Source organism: Cyprinus carpio, unplaced genomic scaffold, assembly GCF_018340385.1.
Source record: "Cyprinus carpio isolate SPL01 unplaced genomic scaffold, ASM1834038v1 S000006709, whole genome shotgun sequence".
Classification (NCBI taxonomy): domain Eukaryota; kingdom Metazoa; phylum Chordata; class Actinopteri; order Cypriniformes; family Cyprinidae; genus Cyprinus; species Cyprinus carpio.
The window spans coordinates 399,215-420,918 of NW_024879317.1; positions in this window are offsets into that span (position 1 = coordinate 399,215).

Consider the following 21,704-nt stretch of genomic DNA (forward strand, 5'->3'; position numbering starts at 1 on the left):
CATTATCAGCTGTTAGAGTGTGCACAGATCTGCACTTTGAATATCCACCTGGAAAAGTAAACCATCTGGGAACCTTTGATATACTTGTTTCAACATACTACGATTTGGGACATGCTGTAATAATTCTAATTTCAAATAATATTTTTTAGAATGGATGGTATGCAAATTAGGCTGTAGCAATCTATTAAGTAAGGTGTCTTTTCCCCCTTATGAATGACTTGGTGGTCAAGAAAAGCATGATTTCACACTAATGCTTTTTCTTGAGACATATTAGAAGGGAAAGAAAAGGCATACATAACATACTTCAGTTATTTTGTTTATTATAGATCCATATACTGTAATGATACAATAAGCAGACAAACTGGACAGAATAAAAGCAAGCTGTAGTTTTACAGCACTAGAAAGTCATGCCCTGAAGTGCTTGTCAAGGGTCATAAATAGATAAAATAGCCACCCAAAGACAAATATGTTCCAACAGCCATTTCAGGCATGTGATGCATGTTCAAAATGAAAAGGACACCTGGTTGAATGTGAAGTAACCAAACACAATACACTTCAGCTTAAATCTTACAGGTAGATGTAATGGTTTGATGTGGAACTTCATAAAAGAGAAAGTGCCTCTGAACATTTAGTAGGTCACTCTCCAATGCACTGCGCTGAGGGACTCTTTTATTTACGTTTCTGTTGTGTTTTGCTCTAGTTCTCTTTTCTTTTCAATGCACCACAACAGAATCAAACCGTATCGTACAATGTGTTTCTTGTGTTTTCAAGGATTGTAGCCAAAAGATATCAGAGAGTGATGAAAGCCTGTGCTGCACTATTAAAACGGGGTCTCAGCAAGAGGCTTGCTGGGGTATTATGTGAGAAAAATATTTGAGTTGATTTTTCTTGTCTTCAGAAGGAACTAGTTCACAACTGTAGAGTAGAAAAATACAAAAAGTCAGTCAAATATGAGTCAGTGCAATGGGCTTTTTATCTGCAGTAATAGTTATATCAATACCAATTTGACAAGTATGTTGACAGCAAGGGACTGAGCAGCAGATGACAAAAAGAAAATGCTTCTATTTTTAGAACGTTCAAATCTGATGCTCTTCTCAAAGCTTCACTAGGTTGTCTAAGAACAGATGAGGACAATTCAATCCTCCCAAACTGAATACAGTTTTATGTGTTCACAATGTTACAATGACATGAGAGACAAGCTGTCAATATCTATTTTAGCTGAACTGCTGTTTGTCCTATATGTCACGCCACCTTTTATAGAATTGATTCATATTATGTACAAAACATTCTACGCATAATGTTTACCAGATAAGCATAAAATATTGCTGGATAGGTGGCAACTTTTTCACATCCCACGTTCCCACTGAAGGCTGAATGACAGAGCCTGTTCACAGAGAAAAGAAAAAAGCATCTTAAATTCTTTGTCAGTTTGACACTCTAAAGCACACTGGGAGTTGGATTTGTGGTGGCTCAACAAAGCACTGATATGACAACTCTCCATAACACGATGTAAGATGCCCTCGTTTAGCACATTGTGTGTTTACATCCATCCCTTCAGCTCGACTCCCACTGACATCGGCACAATGAAAGCTTTGCATTAGAAAGCGCACTACGCTCTGCAGCTGTAGCTTATTCTCTCTTCTCTTTCAGACTCTCTAAAATGTTATCTCTCCAGCAGATGAGGCCAGGTGGACCGCTCACTTATCCATTTTAATGGAGGGTAGAGAGCTTCTTCCTGTGTCTGTATTGCTAGGACGGATTTTTATGGTAGCATCAGTGATGTGGGCATGTCTTTTAGCACTCATTTTGTACCGTGATGATGAGGTTCAGCTGCAGTATCAAGGCACATGCCAGAAAGTCAGGAGCATTATAAAAGACAACTCACTGCGGTCTATACTTCATTAACAGTTTACACAAATATGTCTGCAAACTTTTTTGTACTGAAATAGCTCAAAAATGTAAAGTCTTAATGATTAAAAGACGGGAGTATATTGAATAACTATTTAACAGTCAATAATAATAAAAAAAAAAAAACTAAATAGAGCAAGGATGACCTTTAGGTATTATATGTCCAAAAATGAGGATTCAGTGGTGAATGCTTAAGCCTTGGTCATTTTCTACCAGGATCTATGTTTTCTCAAGGATACACTGGAACAACCTCTGAATCAATGACAATGAGAACAAAAAGACAAAAAGAGGACATAAAGAGGACAAAAGAAATAGGAAGTTGCTTCAGCCACTTGAGAGAAACATAAAAATGAAGAAATGTCATCTGTGGTAATCAAGAAGTATTCATGGCCTGCCCACCCTACAAAATGTGTTCTACCAATGGCTTCTAGATTATGGGACTGTAGGGCTGCTTCCAAAAATGCATACTCTCTGCATAGGTACTTTTTTTTTTCTTTTTTTTTTTTTTACTTTGTGACCATTAGCACATTCTATATACTGTAGTATGTGGCATCATGAGACAGTAAAGGGCATAGTAAAGTGTCCAAAGTATGCACACTTCAGAATCTCACCAGGAAATAGTAGGTCATCCGGTGACTTTTTGTCCACTGTTTTATGAATACTGTGAATTCAGACATAGTACTGTTCAATTACTGTTTTCACCTACTGTGTAGCAGAGAAGCACGTGATTTCGGATGCAGCCCACTTGTTTTTTGTTTGTTTGTTTGTTTTTTCAGAATTTTGCATTATTCAAAATTGAATTGAAAATGCATTTACATTCCAATTCAGTTCCTTAATTTGAATTGAGGTAGCAAACAGAAATGAGATTTGCAATTGCATTCAGAACTGCATTTGAATGTACATTACTGTTTGGGATCAGTGAGCACCAAATCAGCATATTAGAATGATTTCCAAATGATTAAGTTACATTGAAGACTGGAGTAATGGCCATCACAGGAATACTTGGCATTTTAGAATATATTAAAATAGAAAACTGTTATTTTATTATTGTAACTGTATTTCACAATAATACTGTTTTTTGCTGTGTTACGATCAAATAAATGCAGCATTGGTGGGCATAAGGGACCTCTGTCAAAATCATTAAATAATCTTACTGAACCTAAAATTTGTAACAGTAGTGCAAGAAGAAATAAAATAATTTTTCATTCAAAGAGCTTCATGTCATTTTAAACTTAAAATGCACAGTTTATCCTTTGAATGCTGGCTTGACAAAATCAAAAGTTTTAGTAACACTTTATAATAACTTTCATTAAATCATTAACAAACATTATATGATGCTTAATGGATCATTAGTTAATATAAATTCAAAGAAACGTGAGATAATCTTACTAAACATTAGATAGTTTAAAAAATATGTCATTAAACTTTCAATTCCATATGATCAAGCACATATTGTAAATCTACAAATGAATTTAACACATGTTATAAAATGATTACAAGCTTGTATTAATACACGACACTTTAGCTGCTACTGAGGTGTGATACGGGTAAGGGTTAGGGACAGGTTTGGGTAGGTTTACGGGTTGGTTAAAGGGTCAACAGTGTAAAGGGGTCAATTTGATTATTATAAGGGAACACGGTTCAATCTGTTTATAATTTATTGTTTTGATAAAAAAAAAAGAATTTTCTTTCAAAAATTAATTTATTATCCAACTAATAACCTATTAATAAAATAAAATAAAGATTAATAAACTAATGAAAAACAGAATAAAAAAAAAATTGTTATAAAAATATTTGCACCAAAATTACAATATGTTATATCTTTAGCAAGCATTTAGCTAAACTTAACAAGCCACCCTTTACACAAACCTTGTTCCATTAACTAAAAGCCCAACGCCCATAAAGATACTAAATGATTAGTAATCATTTATAAACATTTACAAATGATGAATAGTTTCATCTTTAGATTGGCTACTGCAAAATGACATTTCATGACATTTTTGCCATTGAGATGACTGCTCATAAAGGTATTAATGATTAGTAAACGTTTATAAACATTTGCACATGATGAACAGTTTCCACTTTAGATTATGTACTGCAAAAACATAAACAGATAATTCATAGATTATTATCAAAGATGAACTGGAAGTTTATTGACATTTGTAAGCATTTCAATCTACATTAAATAATCATTTGTTAATCATTAGGTAATGTTTAGTAAATTCATTAGTAAACATTAACAAAAACATTAGCTCATATTTCTAGTTATGTTAATATATATTAACTAATGATCTGTTAAGCATTATATAATGTTTGTTAATGATTTATAAATGGAAGTTATTATAAAGTGTTACCAAAGTTTTTAAGGTTTATAGGCCTTTCACACAAGATTTCAGACAACCCCTGGTGTCTAAATGAATTATTTAAGCAGACTGCTCTGCTGAGAGCTTAACTTCTCTGTTATATTCTCTGGTGTATGTTAAATTTCCAGTGGTATAATGTTTTGGAATTATTGTTCAGATGCTTTATTGTATTTCAGTGCAGCAACCATCAATCTGTTAAGGCTTGTATACCAGTGACACAACAGGGATGTAATTGTTATGAACGGGCAGGGGTGGAGGAAGAAAAGAGCATTTGTGTGAAACAAACCCAATATGCCACATGACAACAGGAATTAATCTGATCCCTTAAAGTGACTGGAGAACGGCTGAGGCTGCTGACACTAAGAGGCTTGATTGACTGGTTAACCAGCTGTACCTCACATTCATTAACACACAGGACCTCAGGGATCCTTGCAGGCTAACCTGCCAGCCAACAGGTTAGGAAGAGACACTGCTCTCTAATGGCAGAAGCAACTGGTATTTTGTTACTCTGAGCTGAACTGTCACCCAGACGGTGGATCGTGTCATAGCACAATGAGTTTATAGAAAGCTAAATATGGTTTTCCCGTGTAGTGAGAGACGCACAGAGATGGAGCGAACAGATGGGGGCTGTAAACAGCTGTCACTGCTTACTCTGTGGGTCTACTGAAGGATGGTCACTGGAATATATGCAAGGAGAGACCCATCTATCCTCTGCCAAAATAAATTCATTCATCCCCAGCTGGAGAGTGAGACAATGAAAGGAGCCAGTTTCCTTTAATTGCCTTCAAAAATTCTTCAAATGTTTGAGTTTCTCACATCTAGCCTATCAAAACCTACCACACGGTGTCTACTGATGTCTACTGAGTACTCTTGATTGAGAGGTAGCTGCTGTGAAAGGCATTTGTGTCTTGAGGTGATGTGGCTGTGCTCCATGGCGAGTGAATGGTAAAATGCTGGGATATTAATGTAAACATCATCTAAAATGACTAAACATTTAACTACTTTAACAAGTAATTATCATGCAATTTAAATGCAGCCTGTTGACTTATCTGTTGACTGTCTATTATGTCATTAGTAATCAAAAGCAATTGACAAGAATAGGAAAATCCTTCACTTCTCTTGTCTAGATGACAAAAAGCATGTATAAGTAAATACTTGCACTTAAAACTTCAAGGACTGTTTTATTATAAAGTTATTCATTTTATATACTGTTTAATGTCTTTTAAAGCAGTGTTTAATTAAAATAAGTGAAAAATCTCATTTAAATTACATTGTTTTAATGTGTTATTGTTTATAATTATTAGCATAACCTTTTGAATAATCAATTTAAAAACTGTTTTTAATTTTTTTTATTATTATTATTCAGTGATTTAATGTTGCCATGAAATTATGATGATGACATTTTTTTTTTCTTTTTGATAATTCGTTAGACTCCTATTTATGTTACAATACAGAAGAAAAGATCTATTTATTATTTTTTTAAAGTCGTGATGAAACAAATCAAAGTTGGTTTGAGAATTTCACTGGTATTTGTACATACTGGTGAAATTTTGGTATTGTGACAACATTACGTCCCACAAAAGACACACTTTTGTGTGTCTCACACACTTTTTCATGCCTAAATATTTCACCAACATAAGCAGATTTCATCAGCCAAAGGAAGACCTTCAGCTGCACTTGACAGCACCTCGAGTGAGAAGCGATCGCTAAGATTTACTCAGATGTCCTTGACAATCTAAAGAATGTCAGATTGATGGTTGGTAGCCAGTGGGTGACAAAAATAAACAGTGGCTCGGATTGTGGCTTTCGGTCATCTCACAGGCTCACTCAACCATGTTCAAACACCGCTGTGGGCAGAGACACGCAGACTGATAGGTGAAGAGATGAGGAGTGACACATAATGTGTATGGCATATTCATCATGCCAGAGAACCACCCACCTCTGCCCATATCCCCCCGTTGAGCGTAAATAAGTGACTTTGCTAAAAATAGACTGCTCGAGAAATAACAATCTGAAACTACAACGAAACAACAGCTACCATTGTCTATTCACCGGTACAATTTTTCTCACTTCCAGCTGCTAGGCCTCAAATGTGTAAGAAGCGGCCAAAGTCCCGTTTCCTGCTGACTCAGAAATATGTTGCATTATTTACTCGTTTCAGGTTACGAGAAGACTAAAGACTTCAGTTAGATTTTTTCCCTGTGATGCTGCTGGTCCACAAGATTACACAAGCATTTCTGAACTTAATACATTACACTTGCTTTTTACAAAATATCAAATTTAGCTGAAGCTTTTCTGGGTTAACAGCAGACTGTATGCTAAAACGTTAAGGCCCTGATATACTTCAAGCTAAATCAAAGAACTAACTGGTGGTGTAATGTCATTTCAAATAAAATCAGGGTAACACAAAGTTTGTTTGGAGTTTGTTTTTAGGAGTTAAGTGTGCCAAAAGAAGCTTTCTAGGAAAGTTTGTTCTGGCTGGTAAACACTTTCAAACCACCATTGGTTCGTGGTCTAGTTTCGGTCTAGAAATCTTTTCCAGTTCATTTCTTCTGTTTAGTCCACTGAGATCTGTCATCCGAGTAAAACACGAACACATTGGAGAGCTGCTTGATAGTAGAAATTAAAGTTGTAATTCTAACTGAAAACAACACTGACACTGATTCTTCATGTTTAATAGTTTAAAACTGTTTACTATAAAGCAATCTATCTATTTTTCACATAAAAATGGCTGCAGCCATTTGTAAATTTACCATTTGTCTATTTTTAGCTGTACAAAAACAGCTCATCATGCTGCAGACTGGTGTGTTACTGTGTTATTTTAACATATTGTCTTAATTATGTCTTAATTATAAACACACTGGTTTGTAGCACAAACAGTTTTACAATTTACTGCACTTGATATTCTTCTCGTTATTTCCCTATAGCGGCTGATGAAGCAGAAGTCACACACATTCACAGAAAAAAACACCTACTTCCACTTCGAAAAATAAGGTGGATAAAGCGCTATATAAATAAATGTAATGTGACTTGAGTGGAGTGTTGAATTGCAGAGCTGGTGCATTCATATCCTCATCGCTAGATCAGATGCTTTCTTATCAGCTATTTTCTCACCATAATTTCTGGTGTGTTCATTTTGTTATTGAGAGGAAAGCACATAACACATTTTTATACTGTCATATCTTTATACTTTACAAAAATTACTTTCAGCAGATGTTTGCTAATAATACTACCACTGTTTGAGTATTTCAAACTTCTTTTTATCCTGAGTGAAGAATAAAACTGAACTTTGCTGTGAGTATATAGAGGCCTTTATGCTTCAAACAGACCATAAAATGGGGTTCAGAATGACTGTGGATGTTAAAATGCTTCTTAGAAATTTAAGCCATATTGAATAAGATGCAAAATCATGTGCATCTTCACCAGCCTCTCTCACACACACACACACACACACACACACACACACACACACACACACACACACACACACACACACACACACACACACACACACACACTCAACATGCAGCATCTGATCTTTGAAGTCCCCTGCCTCCATTTGCTTCTTCTCTGTACTTCCCATTAACATTGCAGTGAGTAATGAGTCTTAGAAGATTAAACATCTTTATCCCCCCTCACACTCACAGAAGAGTAATTATCTGAGCAGTACAGTGATACGTTATCTTCAGAAGTGACAAGAAAACAAATAAGCCCACGCACGGCTGTGCGGTCGCACACACAGATGAGAGATATTGGTGAATGGTCTCTCGCTTGTTTCTGAATGGACTTCCCCTGGTATCATCAGGGACCTACTGACCAGAGAGTGTCTCGCAGAGCCTCTTCTGAAGGATCGTCTCGGCCAGCGATATCTAATGAATTCATTAAGGAGATAGGACTGTGCTTGTAAAATGCTAAGCATACAAGATCTGTGTGCTTTGAATGATAATTTATTTTCAAAATAAAATGGATGGAGGGAATAACTGTTATTAACAGATGCAAGAACCTAACAATTGTTTCACAGACAAATCTCTCACCATTTCAGCTTTGTCAATAATGGGCAAAAAGGGGTTTTGAGGTATATTAAAGTTGGACGTTTGGATAATGGATTTCACTTTTATGCTTCCTGCTGTTTTGGAGAACCATGGCCATTTCTAAAAATGTGTTGCACATTTTTCTTGGTTACTTTTCTTTTGCAGAGTTTGTCACAGCCTGGTGTAGTGATGACAAAAACTCTTACATCCTCTTGACAGAACATGCTTTAATGCAGTGATTCTCAACCTTTTTTTCCACTGGGCCACACTATGATCCAAGTGCAAGTCTTGTGGGCCACACGCATATCATTTCCATATTACGTAACAACACCAATACAAACCAACCTGATTTATAATATTATAGCCTAAATATTGTGATATAATCTATTACATTCATTGAAATAAATAAATAATTCTACTCCACATAAATAAAACACCTGATGCTGTCAAGAGCTGACCAATTTTGTGAAATTCACCTCGAAAGGAATAACAGCACAATGAAGTTGTCACTATAAGTTGTAGTCTGTAAGATGTGCATGGAAGCGTCACTTGATGCGCGACATTGCAGAAAATGTGCGTCCACAAATGTAGCCTATGTTGATCCAAATATGGAGAGCACTTTCAAATTTATTAATACGAGGTGCTCTCCAGAGATGTTTTGCCACATTTCTGCAATAAAGGATGATTGCTGCGTAGTATGGGTGTTTCCCATATTTTGAAAAATTTTGAACACAAAAACATTAGGCTATAGCTTATATTTCTTTGGTACATTTTTAAATTAATGTAAAAACTAAAATGAATTGTAAAACTGAAAGTTATTTTTATTAATTGTGTTCAGCATGGTGGACTGCATTTGAATTCGTGATAGGCCGCCCATACTCGGATGGGTATGGTGACCCATACTCGGAATTTGTGCTCTGCATTTAACCCATCCAAAGTGCACACACACAGTAGTGAACACACACCCAGAGCAGTGGGCAGCCATATTGCTGCGGTGCCGGGGAAGCAGTTGGGGGTTTGGTGCCTTGCTCAAGGGTCTCACCTCAGTCATGGTATTGAGGGCGGAAGGGAGCGCCGGTTGTTTACTCCCTCCACCGACAATTCCTGCCAGACCAAAGACTCCAACCTGTGACCTTTGGGTTACAAATCAGACTCTCTAACCATTAGGCCAACTATTTTAATTGCGTTTGGGCTTCCAGAACTTTAATTCATATAATACACAACACAACATAATTTCAGTATTTATTTATTTATTTATTTTTTAACTTTAATTTGCTTTTTTAATTAAAATGTCATTTCTGATATTTATTTATTTATTAATTTTTTTTTTTTTCAAAAATACACTGCCAGATTTTTACCAGATTTCTAGAAAAAAAAAATTAGGGTCCATTCTTAAACTTATCTGTCAACGGGTGTAATCAGATCGTATAAAAATAAATGAAATTTTACATTTAGCCATCAATTTGCCAAAATGAAAGAAAAAAATTATAATAATTAAATAAATACAAATAAATTCTGAGAGTGTTGTATTTTGAGCATTATTTACAACAAAATAAAACACCATTTCTGTGCTCCACATTTTCTTATATCCTGCATGTCATTGTGTCTCCAACCTCTGGGTTACTCAGCGGAATGCCTTCCATTTTGACAGTTCTTCTGCTTCCTAAAAGTTGTTTCAAAGTCTTTTTCCCTCTCTGCTACCTTAACACAATGTCTACATTTGCATCTCTGAAACAGAACTCTCTCTGGCTCCCCTCTTTCCTCCTGCATGTGTTCTTTCCCAGCTTTCTTTACAAAATGCCACCATCTCAGCCGGAGCTTTCCTCCACGCACACAGAGTCTGATGCTCCTGCAGGGAAGGAGAATTCTCCTCCCCGCCGCCACAACAGAGAAGCCACATCAAATGGTCAACACCACCACAGGCTTCCTAAGTTTCAAAGTGAGAGATATAGAGCAGGAAAAAGAGGGAGCGAGAGGGAGGAAGAGAGCGGGAAAGCATGTTGTTGTGATAAACTGTGCCCCAGTGCAAGCTTGTTTCTGCTAACTTGTGTCAGACAGATGTGAAAACAGATGCACTTAGTTTAGCACTAGGTGGATATGTGTGACCTGCTCCATCATTTTTAGACTCAGAAATACATTTGAGTTTTATGCACTAAATAGTCTTTGCTTTCTAATTAAATAATTATTGTTTCTCTAAACTGCTGTTGAAGTATCATTTACAGATTGCAAATAATTTTCATATATATATATATATATATATATATATATATATATATATATATATATTATATATATATTAGATTTATTCACTCAAACATTAGATAATCAAGATTGATATGACTTCCAATACCATAGGGAGAAATTGACACAACATTAACAGCATACAATTTGAACAGGATAATAATAATAATAATAATAATAAAGATAAACCCTTAAGCTTTTATTTTTGCAGAAAACAGCAGGGAAGTTTAGAAGTTTCTTAAATTTCCTTTTAAGTTTCTGTGCCAACAATATGAATGATTCTCATTACAAATCTATGAAAATAATGTAGTCATATGTCCACAAAAATGGTGGAACTGTATTAACATAAAAGTGTAACTGGCACACTTTGCATTCTATATTCAAGTTAAACTCCAGTATTCATATATTTTTAATATTTCAGTGTCACTATAAAGAATATATATATATATATAAATAATATAATGTCATATACTGGATCCAGGATTTGTGACTAAAATCTCATGTCAGCTGGAAAAACTACTTCTACAAAGATGACACTGTCTGACATCTTTCAATATTATTAGACCTGTCAAAAGAGGTTTGTCATAAACAGACAATATAGTTTGCAGAGCAACCCTCCCTGTGTGTTTTTACAATCCTGGCCTGAAAAGGAATTAGCTAGCAGCATCAAAAACCCTGTCTTGAGCAGATAGAACAGAATAGTGAAGCATGCCGCCTGATGCCTGACATGTCCAACAGCACTGCACTGTATGTGTCAAAAGAGCTCTCTTTATTGCCAGATACACGTGTCAGAAGTAACCACATGTTCATTATGATAATCACACCTTTCACTTTACCACAGGTCTCATTTTCAAAGTGTCAAATCTGTGTTCTTCCGACTTAGAGTACATTCAGAGTACACAGAGGTAAGAGCAGAGTAGACTGGGATAAGACAAGCATGAAGGTTAATGCTAAAGCTAATTAATGCAGGTATATGCACTTGCTGGCTGCTCAACATGGTGTTTGACCACCCACTATTAATAAGCTCTGAAAGAAGGAAGACATCTGCCCTGGATTCACTGGGGCTAGGAAAGACAAGTGGAATAGTTAAACAGACACCAAGCCACAGTCTGCTCAGTCTGGCAGATGAGAATATATGAAACTTTATCCAAAGAAAGTTTCATAACTCCAAACTGTTCACAGACTCCCAACAACATGAGAAATCACTTATATGAAAACATTTGCTATTAAAATCATGTAAATAATGCCACAATCATCTGAACTTTATAAACTTATAAAGCCAATATTGCCGAAACAGAATGATTTGTAATGCATGTATTGATGCAATCATATCCTGTACATTCATGTTATACAGTATGTAAAAACATTAGGAATAACTTACTGTTTTATCAGCAAGGAGTAATGGAATTAGTGACAGATCTTTTATTATTTATCGTGATGTACATGTATATCCAAGTGTAACAGATTATTGGAAAAAAATGTAGGGTGGAGGCTTGGTTGTATTTACTGCTTGCTGATTGGATGAAGGCAGATCTGAATGTGAGCTTGCAGTGAATTGTAAGAAAGGGGCGGGTTTATGCGAAATGATTGGAGAAGTCTGGTATACGTAACCAGAAAGAAGAAATATTACAAGGTCCAAATAAATAAATACATAAATAAATGTGCATGGATGAATAATTCAAAATATACATTCATTAGGAAATACACAATGTCTTATGTGCTCACAAGCAGCACTAAAAGAGTCGAACTGGAATTGGAAAAGACCATGCATTTATGCATACAGTCATTTTAATGTGTACTGTTCTTGTTGATTTGGCTCTTTATTATTTGGGCATGGTTTTCGGCGAGAAATTTGCTTGCAATTCACTTTTTTCTTGACTATTTTAGATGGACCCCTGGGAATTTGGGAACCCCAAACTTCGAGTTCTTGCATGGCATCTGAACTCGACATTCTTGTTTTGGATTGGTGCGTAGATCGTCTTTCTTCTGCTCTTTCCTGTGATGACGATTAGTGTTGCATTTCTGCAAGCACCACCTTCTGGAATGACCACCTGTGACTGTCTGTATTCGTCGTCTGACTGCATGAACCGAGCCATGACATCCGTACCGTGACGGTTCATGGAATGGGAATTGTCGTGTTGCGTCGCACAACATCCACAGCTCAGAACATCACTGGGTTCTATTTGCTTTTGTCAAATCGCGGCACTCACGTCTGATGTAGACGCTTAGAGCAGAACCATGCATCATTCATTTATATCTCTACATGGCTCCCTGCAATACAACTCTGACTCTTCAATCGTGCCATCTAGTGGTCTGTTATTGATACAACTGGGTACTGTGAGTCATGTTGAGGTAAATAAAATGTTAAACTAATATTTTGCGCTCTATTATTTACCTATAAGGCAAGTGGCCATGATAAATGGGAAAATTACACAGTGTAGTCTTTATCACCCTGCAGAGGTTTATTTTGTAAAATAATCTGCTGACTACTCTATCCCTCAGCCTTGCCGTGCTCCCCAGTTTGGAAACCACTGGAGTAGGCGATTTGCGCTCTATTAATTTGTTCTGTTACGATGCTCTATGTGTTTGATTACTAATGCCAGTGTAGTACGGTGTTGCACACAGAGAACAAAAACGTTCATCCTCGACTCTTTATCGTCATTTGTGTTAAAATTTGCAAATCGTACCAAATTGAACAAAACGATATAAATGCAAAATTTGAATTCATGAATATATAACGGTATCCACAGTATAGGAAAAATACATATCATAGAAAAACACAATCCGTGTCTTCTGCTGAGTTCAGTGCACTATATGCACAGCAAATGCAGCACCACTCTGCTTGTTAATATGTGTACTAAAATCTTCCACAGGAGGTGTGAAAGAGGCCTTACTTTTAAAGAGCACAAAATGTATCAGAATGTGTCACTATACCGGTATAGTCACCCCTAATATCACAGACTATATTGCCAAAAGTTTTGGGACGTCTGCCTTTACATGCACATGAACTTTAATGACATCCCATTCTTAATCTGTAGGGTTTAATATGGAGTTGGCCCACCCTTTGCAGTTATAACAGCTTCAACTCTTCTTGGAAGGCTTTCCACATGGTTTTGTGTTTATTTGAATTTTTGTAAGGTCAGGCACTGATGTTGGACGAGAAGTCCTGGCTCACAGTCTCCACTTTAATTCATCCCAAAGGTGTTCTATCGGCTTGAGGTCAGGACTCTGCACAGGCCAGTCAAGTTCCTCCACACCAAACTCGCTCATCCATGTCTTTATGGACCTTGCTTTGTGCACTGGTGTGCAGTCATGTTGGAACAGTTAGGGGCCATCCCCAAACATTCCCACAATGTTGGAAGCATGAAATTGTCCAAAATGACTTGGTATGCTGAAGCATTAAGAAAAACAACCACACTGGAACTAAGGGGCCAAGCCCGACCCCACACAATAATCCCGCCTCCACCAAACTTTACATTTGGCACAATGCAGTCAGGCGAGAACCGTTCTCCTGGCAACTGCCAAACCCAGACTTGTCCATCGGATTGCCAGACAGAGAAGCACTATTCATCAAACCAGATAACACAAGGTTTAAATGCATCTGCTCTGGCATGGAAACCCATACAACAAAACATCCGACGCTATGCATTGCACATGGTGATATTAGGCTTGAATGCAGCTGCTCGGCCATGGAAACCCATTCCATAAAGCTCTCTACACACTGTTCTTGAGCTAATCTGAAGACCACACTAAGTTTGAAGGTCTGTTCCTATTGACTTCTGTACACTGTACGCCTCACCATGCACTGAACCCGCTGAGTTGCTGTTGTTCCCAATTGCTTCCATTTTGTTCTAATACCACTAACAGCTGACCGTGGAATATTTAGTAGTGAGGAAATTTCACGAATGGACTTATTGCACAGGTGGCAACCTATCATGGTATCATGCTTGAATTCACTGAGCTCCTGAGAGAGACCCATTCTTTCACAAATGTTTGTAGAAGCAGTCTGCATGCCTAGGTGCTTGATTTATTAATACACACGTGGCCATGGAAGTGATTGAAACACCTAAATTCAATGATTTGGAGGGGTGTCTCAGACTTTTTGTGTATACATAATTATTATTATTATTATTATTATTATAAAAACTTTAGGAAAAATCTGATTGGTAATTATTCCACACAGAACTAACATCAAACCCCAAAAGTAGCTATAAATGGCTTGAATAGAAAGTGTTTATGTGCTTGTGAGCATGCTGAACTTGCATCAGACTGTCTTCTTTCAGAACAAGAATTAGTATTTCACTCCAGTATTTTCCGTTGCTTCGTAATAAACCTAATTTACAAGGGAGTGTGTTGATCAATGGATTTAGTAGTGCATTTTCACCATATATCTTCTGCTGACTATGCAGCACCGCTCTGCTTGTTAATATATGTACTAAAAGCTTTCACATGATGTGTGAAAGAGGCCTTACTTTTAAAGAGCTCAAAATGTATCAGAATGTGCTGTAACAAAAGGATGAGCACACTGAAGTTAAAAATCAAGAAGTTGTACTCGTAATAATTCCTCTAAAGGCTCATATTTCAGCGTTCTGTCTGAGGGCATGTCCAAAAAGATGGTGATGGTTTTCTGACCTCAGAAGGGACTGTGGCTGACGTCCACCTTGGGCCTGTAAGTCTAGCTTCAGCAGATGGTAAAGGACTCGGGGTGCTGGCATCTTAATGAGGGCAAATAGAAGGAAATCACAGTGGGAACAGAAAAACCTGCCAGGAGACAATCTGTAACAATCAGAACTAAAAGAACCTGGAATAGTGTTTATGCTCCAATGATCCCTGCTTAGGGACAATTTGGATATAAAAAAAAATAAATTATATATAAAATATTTATATAATATATATAAAGCACAGAAAATGTGCAAGAATAGCATATTGCTTATTCAAGAAATAACTAAGCAATTAACTTTACCATTAAAGATATTCAAGAGTTTATATGTTTACATATTGTTCTAAGAGATTACAGAAGATTAAATAATAGTGATGCAACAACAATGTGAAACAGCTGTAGTAACACAATCCTGAAGCTGTTGTATAGTAATGCTGAATACCATCTGAGGCCAACAATAAGTCACACATAATAATAATCCCATAGCTCACTGCTTCCCCACACCACATGTTGTGGATTCATACTGAGTATCTTTTTTGTCCAAAAATACAAGCACACAACCTGTCCCATAACTCTGCATTATACATGTCTATAAAAGTATATATTAACAAGGGTCTCAATGAAAAGTGATTTTGTCCAAGTAAACACATTAAATCAGGCATAGAAAAGGAAAAAAAGAACGTGAACTATTTACAAAGACCTCCTAAAGAGCAGATCTTTGCAAAAAGGTTAACTTGCAAATGAATCACTTATGTTTTAAACTCTGTGTGACCCCTTTGTGCCTCTGTGTCAGAAGTGCCTGATCCCTCTCTCCTCGCCACATTTTTCATATCCAGAGAAAAGTCTTAACCTTTGACAGCCTAGGTATGTTTCTTCTATGCGAACGTGTCATTAAAAATAAGAAGCAGCAAAACCTAAAATAACAACGAAGTGTTTCCTTTTTCCCATCATTTCTGTTGAATGTGAGCTCTAAGCAGTTTTGAGCAGGGTGTAGAATCAATAAATTATGCAGATTAATGTCACTAATATTGTTTCACAGTTTGCTGCTTTTATTTATGCTGTTGTTATATTTGCTGTCACTTTTAGTTATTTGCCATGTGGTGAAATTCAGAGCTTGCGTTTTAGCTAATGTGCACTCTGGATGTCACCACTCTTGTGGGTTATGTGTGAAATGTGAGCCATTCTGCTGGGTCTGTTATCTGATTAATTATTCATGTAAACCATGTGGCACAGCAAAACCAGAGCAATCCCATTTCAATCAATGCACAACAGTTTATTCAGTCCATGGAAGTCAATGTTGAATTCATAACATGAGATGTGTAATTGTAACAGTAAATGAAAAAATGTTAATCTAAATGTTAATATATGTATTTTATATGCACATACTTTTATTTTTATTTATTTATTTATTTATTTATTTATTTATTTATTTTTGAAGCAGTTGTAAAAAATAAATAAATAAAAAAAAATAAAAAAAAAGTTAAAGGCCTGGGTCATTGCACATAGATAAATAAATTGTAAACAAAACAAAAAAAACCCGGGAACATTCTATATGCGGTGAAGACGACTTGCTGAAGTTCAAACTGAGCATCACAATGGGGAAGAAAGGTGATTTAAGTGACTTTGAACGTGGAATGATTGTTGGTGCCAGACTGGCTGGTCTGAGTATTTCAAAAACTGCTGAACTACTGTCAGCTAAGAACAGGAAACGGAGGCTACAGTTCTCACAGGCTCACCAAAATTGGACAATAGAAGATTGGAAAAACGTTGCCTGGTCTGATGAGCCTAGATTTCTGCTGCTACATTCAGATGGTGGGGTCAGAATTTGGCGTAAAGAACATGAAAGCATGGATCCATCCTGCCTTGTCTCAACGGTTCAGGCTGCTGGTGGTGGTGTAATGGTATGGGGGATATTTTCTTGGCACACTTTGGGCCCCTTAGTACCAATTGAGGATCGTTTAAACGCCACAGCCTACCTGAGTATTGTTGCTGACCATGTCCATCTCTTTATGACTACAGTGTACCCATCTTCTGATGGCCACTTCCAGCAGGATAATGCACCGTGTAACAAAGCTCAAATCATCTCAGACTAGTTTCTTGAACATGACGATGAGTTCACTTTACTCAAATGGCCTCCACAGTCACTAGATCTCAATCCAATAGAGCAGCATTGGGATGTGGTGGAACGGGAGATACGCATCATGGATATGCAGCCGACAAATCTGCAGCAACTGTGTGATGTTATCATGTCAATATGGACCAAAATCTCTGAGGAATGTTACCATCAACTTGTACAAAATAAACCACAAAGAATTAAGGCAGTTCTGAAGGCAAAAGGGGTCCAACCCGGTACTAGCAAGGTGTACCTAATAAAGTGGCCAGTGAGTGTATATACACTTAAATATTATCAGCTACAGCAAATGTATTCATGGCTGCCTTCTGTGCCTTCCTAATGCAATACTAAGCATAATATTTACACAGGTTCTCTATCTCCAACAGCTTACAGACTCACATATATAAAGAAAAGTACATAAATGTGTTATGTAAATGGAATACATCTTGGTACTCCTGTCATGTCTATGGCAGGTCTGTTCTATGGAGGTAAACATTCAGTGAACCAGGAATCATTATTTCTCAAGCAAATTATTAATGAGCTAAAATCCGGCAATCATGAAACGGTATGAATTAGTCTTGGTAAATCATGTCTTACACACTGCCATATCTCTTAGTGTGAAATAAAAATGAGCTTGTTGTACACCAGTCAATGTCCTAGACGTGCTAAATGTTATGCACCAAATTAATTTTGTGGCACCTTTACATAAAACAAAGCTAGATAAAATATATGACCATTACTACATGATGAAATTAATTTGGGCCGTGTATTTTAGTTCTGGTATTCTTTCAAAATAGAATGAACCTGGCAAAAATGGTGCAACAGGAAGAGGCCAGATTTTCAAAGAGCATGAAACACAATATTGATTTGATATGTGTCAAAAATCATATTTGGGTTCTTGAGACAGACAGCAAAGGAGGAATGAGAATGAAAGAATTTCAAAAGGATATGAGATGAATGAAGATAAAGGGCAAGTGTTTCAGTTTGGTTAGGTGTATAACATCCAAAATCCAATAAAAATATTTTGTCTTCACACCTTCCTCTCCTGTTACGCAAGATTCTTCTGATATTGCTATGCAGAACTGATTAATTATTTGACATTTCAATCAAAGATATTTTTGACAGACTGAAAAATGAAAGTGCAACATTGTTTAGCAAGTAAAAAACACTGTGAATCTTTGTACGCATGCATGTTTTTACTTGATAAATCACAATTTTGTGGGTTCTTTAACCAGGTAGGGTGTTCCATTGTACATTTTCTTTAAAGGTGCAGTGTGTAGATTTCAGCGGCATCTAGCGGTGATGTTACAAATTACAGTAAACGGATTAGCCCCTCCCTCTGCCCCTCCCCTTGAGAAGCAATGGTTGCCGATACAGGACGAAGATGTCATCATCTGAGACAGCAGAGAGTAGCCAGTCAAGCGTTTCTTAATCGTCTTACTTCTACAAACTACCTCTGCTTCTAATAAACCACATGATGACTCCTACTACTTCTTGCGTATTCAACTTGGTGACAATGCAAGCTGCCTCTAAAAACACGAGGAAGAAATGAAGAAGAACAATAGTGACGAAACACGGTCTGTAGAATACTTGGTCCATTTAGGGCTACTATAGAAACATGGCGGCACAAATGGTGACTTAACCATGGAGGGGGACCCGCAGTATATGTAGATAGAAATGGCTTATTCTAAGGCAATTAAAACCTTTAGTGTTTTTATTTGTACACCACTGAAAACATAGTTTTGTATGTTACATTGCATTTCTATAAACAGATTCTCAAAAATGTTACACATTGCAATACTGAATTAGAACTCTTCATTACAAAATATTAGGACCCAGAATTTGACAGATTGACAAAGTAATCTACTTCAGAAAACCTTTCAAATGGGTCAGCTTGAAGAAATGTAGATCTAGCGTTCAAGACAGCCTTTAAAGGGTGGGGGAAAAAAATATAATTTGTGACAGAATGGGTACTGTAGATTCCAGAGCCAAACTCATTGAACTCACAGCGTGAGCGGTGATGGAAGTATACACATTTTTCCGCCAACCCCGGCTGCTAATACCTCCTCGGAGATGATGAAGAGGGGGCTGATAGAGAAAGGTGGTGTTGAGGGGGTGTGCATGTCGATAGCATCCAAAACACACTGGCAAGGAATACTGAATATGAGTTGACAATTACAGCATTTAATCCTGAACAACAGAATCGGACCCCCCGCCTCGTCCCGCGCAGAGTGACAGATGGTGTGAGATACTGCAGTCATTGAAGCTCGGAAACTCTGGCAAAGTGATCCTCCAAGTGTGTGCAGACTTCATTCATCCAAGCTTGTGCAACACGTTCAGCCTCGACACCTTACACCTGACCCCCCTGATCTAATAATAGAGAGAGAGCTGTGATGGAGGGCATGACAGAGGAGCAACTTGAGCCTCTCATGAAGGAATCGATTTAGTATTATCTCTTGCTGTTCACATTTCTAGCTGGAAATGTATTATATTCAGATTTGTGCCAGTGATGGCTGGTGGATTAGGGTGGCGGTGGGAGTTTTTTTCTTTTAAAACCTTCAATGGTGATATTGCTTTTTCTTGTACTCTGACTCCTAAGAATGGAGGGAAGTCGCTTATCTTGAGTAGCTCCTTTACAGATTTGGCAATAACAGTCTGCTTATTGGACGCTTGAGCCAATATGGAGATTTAAATGAAGGAGTCCACTGAGGACTCAAACCACTCATCCACTTTGGCCTGGAGATAATGGGACGCCATCTGTGACAGGTTTTCTCAGAGCTAGCCCAACCACACATTACATGAGGAACTGATTCTCTGTTCTATTTCAGACATACTTTATATGCACTTGTACTGCTTCTGACAGCAGAGCAAATGGATTTGGAACTTTTGTTTTGACCAGTTTTGACCTGTGTAGCCTTAAGCTGTTGAGGCACAAAGCAAAGTGACATAACAACGGTCACACCCAGTGTAGACATGCCCTGCCTCCGAATATGCCCAGTTATCTAATATAAAGTAGATGCATTCATTGATTGGGGTTGATCTTTATGCTCCATGGGAGCCCAACTTGGAGCAGCTTTTCAGAAGTTATGCTGCATTCACACCATGTTGTAATAACTGTGGTTTCAAAATGACAACATGTGATGTTCTACTTGGAACCGTTCACACCCTTGGACTCGGAACTATCTCACCATCAATGCCTAAACATGAATCTAAACACAAATACCACCTGAATCTCAGGTGGTCAGGTGGTACAAGTTGTGGCTCCCAGAAAACTCCCAGTTCACAAGTTGTAATTACGAGATCTAGGAGGACGTGTACGCACCTTTATTTTTAAGGAGGTGGGACAAATCCAAGAACCAAGTAGTCTGGAACCCAGCATAAGTGTGAATCTGATTTACTGTCCCATAAGACCATAGGAGAGGAGTAACAAATGACAATGAAGTGATGCAAATGACAGCACAAGTCACATGACAACATAGCAGATGTTGCTCTTCATCAAATGCAGTAAATAAGAAAGTATGCGATTTTGTGCTATGTATGTTATATTTTGTGCTGATTTTTTCTATGGAAAATGCAATTTTTCTGCTATGCAAGTATGAAATGGGGAGATTTTTAACAGCCTCGCAAAAGTCACACTGGCAGAGAGCTGTTGTTTCAAATATTATTTGTCCGTCTGCAAGAGTCCAAATGTTATCAAAGCCATACAGATGAACAGCAGGATCACAGGTGCGACAAATTATACAATTCAATAAACAATAAATTCATACCGAGTAACTCCGAGTGTCAAATTTTGACACAATATCGTGGGTTACTTTGTCTATTTTTGGCTCTGCCAAAAGAAATAATTCCAAAGAAAGACGCAGCAGAAGCAACATGTAGTGGCGTTTTATTACTGAATGCATATATTTGAACAAATCAAATAAGTAAACAATTCAATGTCACATGACTCAATGACTGAACGCTCAAATATAGACAAAACTGAGTGTTAAAATGAAAAGTTCCTTCAGAGCATTTCAAATTTCAGGACCCAAACTAATAATTGTTTCGAAATTATTTAAACTACTTACAATTGACTTGCAACTTCAATTGTCAGAGAAATTATAATTTACAGCCATTGCTAAAGGTCAGGCAATTACACAAAGGGAGAAAAATCATCTGAAAAACAATTTTATTTCTGACATTATCAGAGCTGTCACCACGTTTCCTTAGATCTCTCCTATTCAATACATTTGTCCAGTTTTAATAGACTTCTGCATAGAGGTAGTCAGTGTGAGACCAACAAACCTTTATTTCTGTCAAAACTTTATAAAACACAGCCTCTTACTCATTCCAAGGAGTTTTTAAATAGCAGTTTATCCTAAAAAATAGTCCAACCTCAAGAGAAGGAC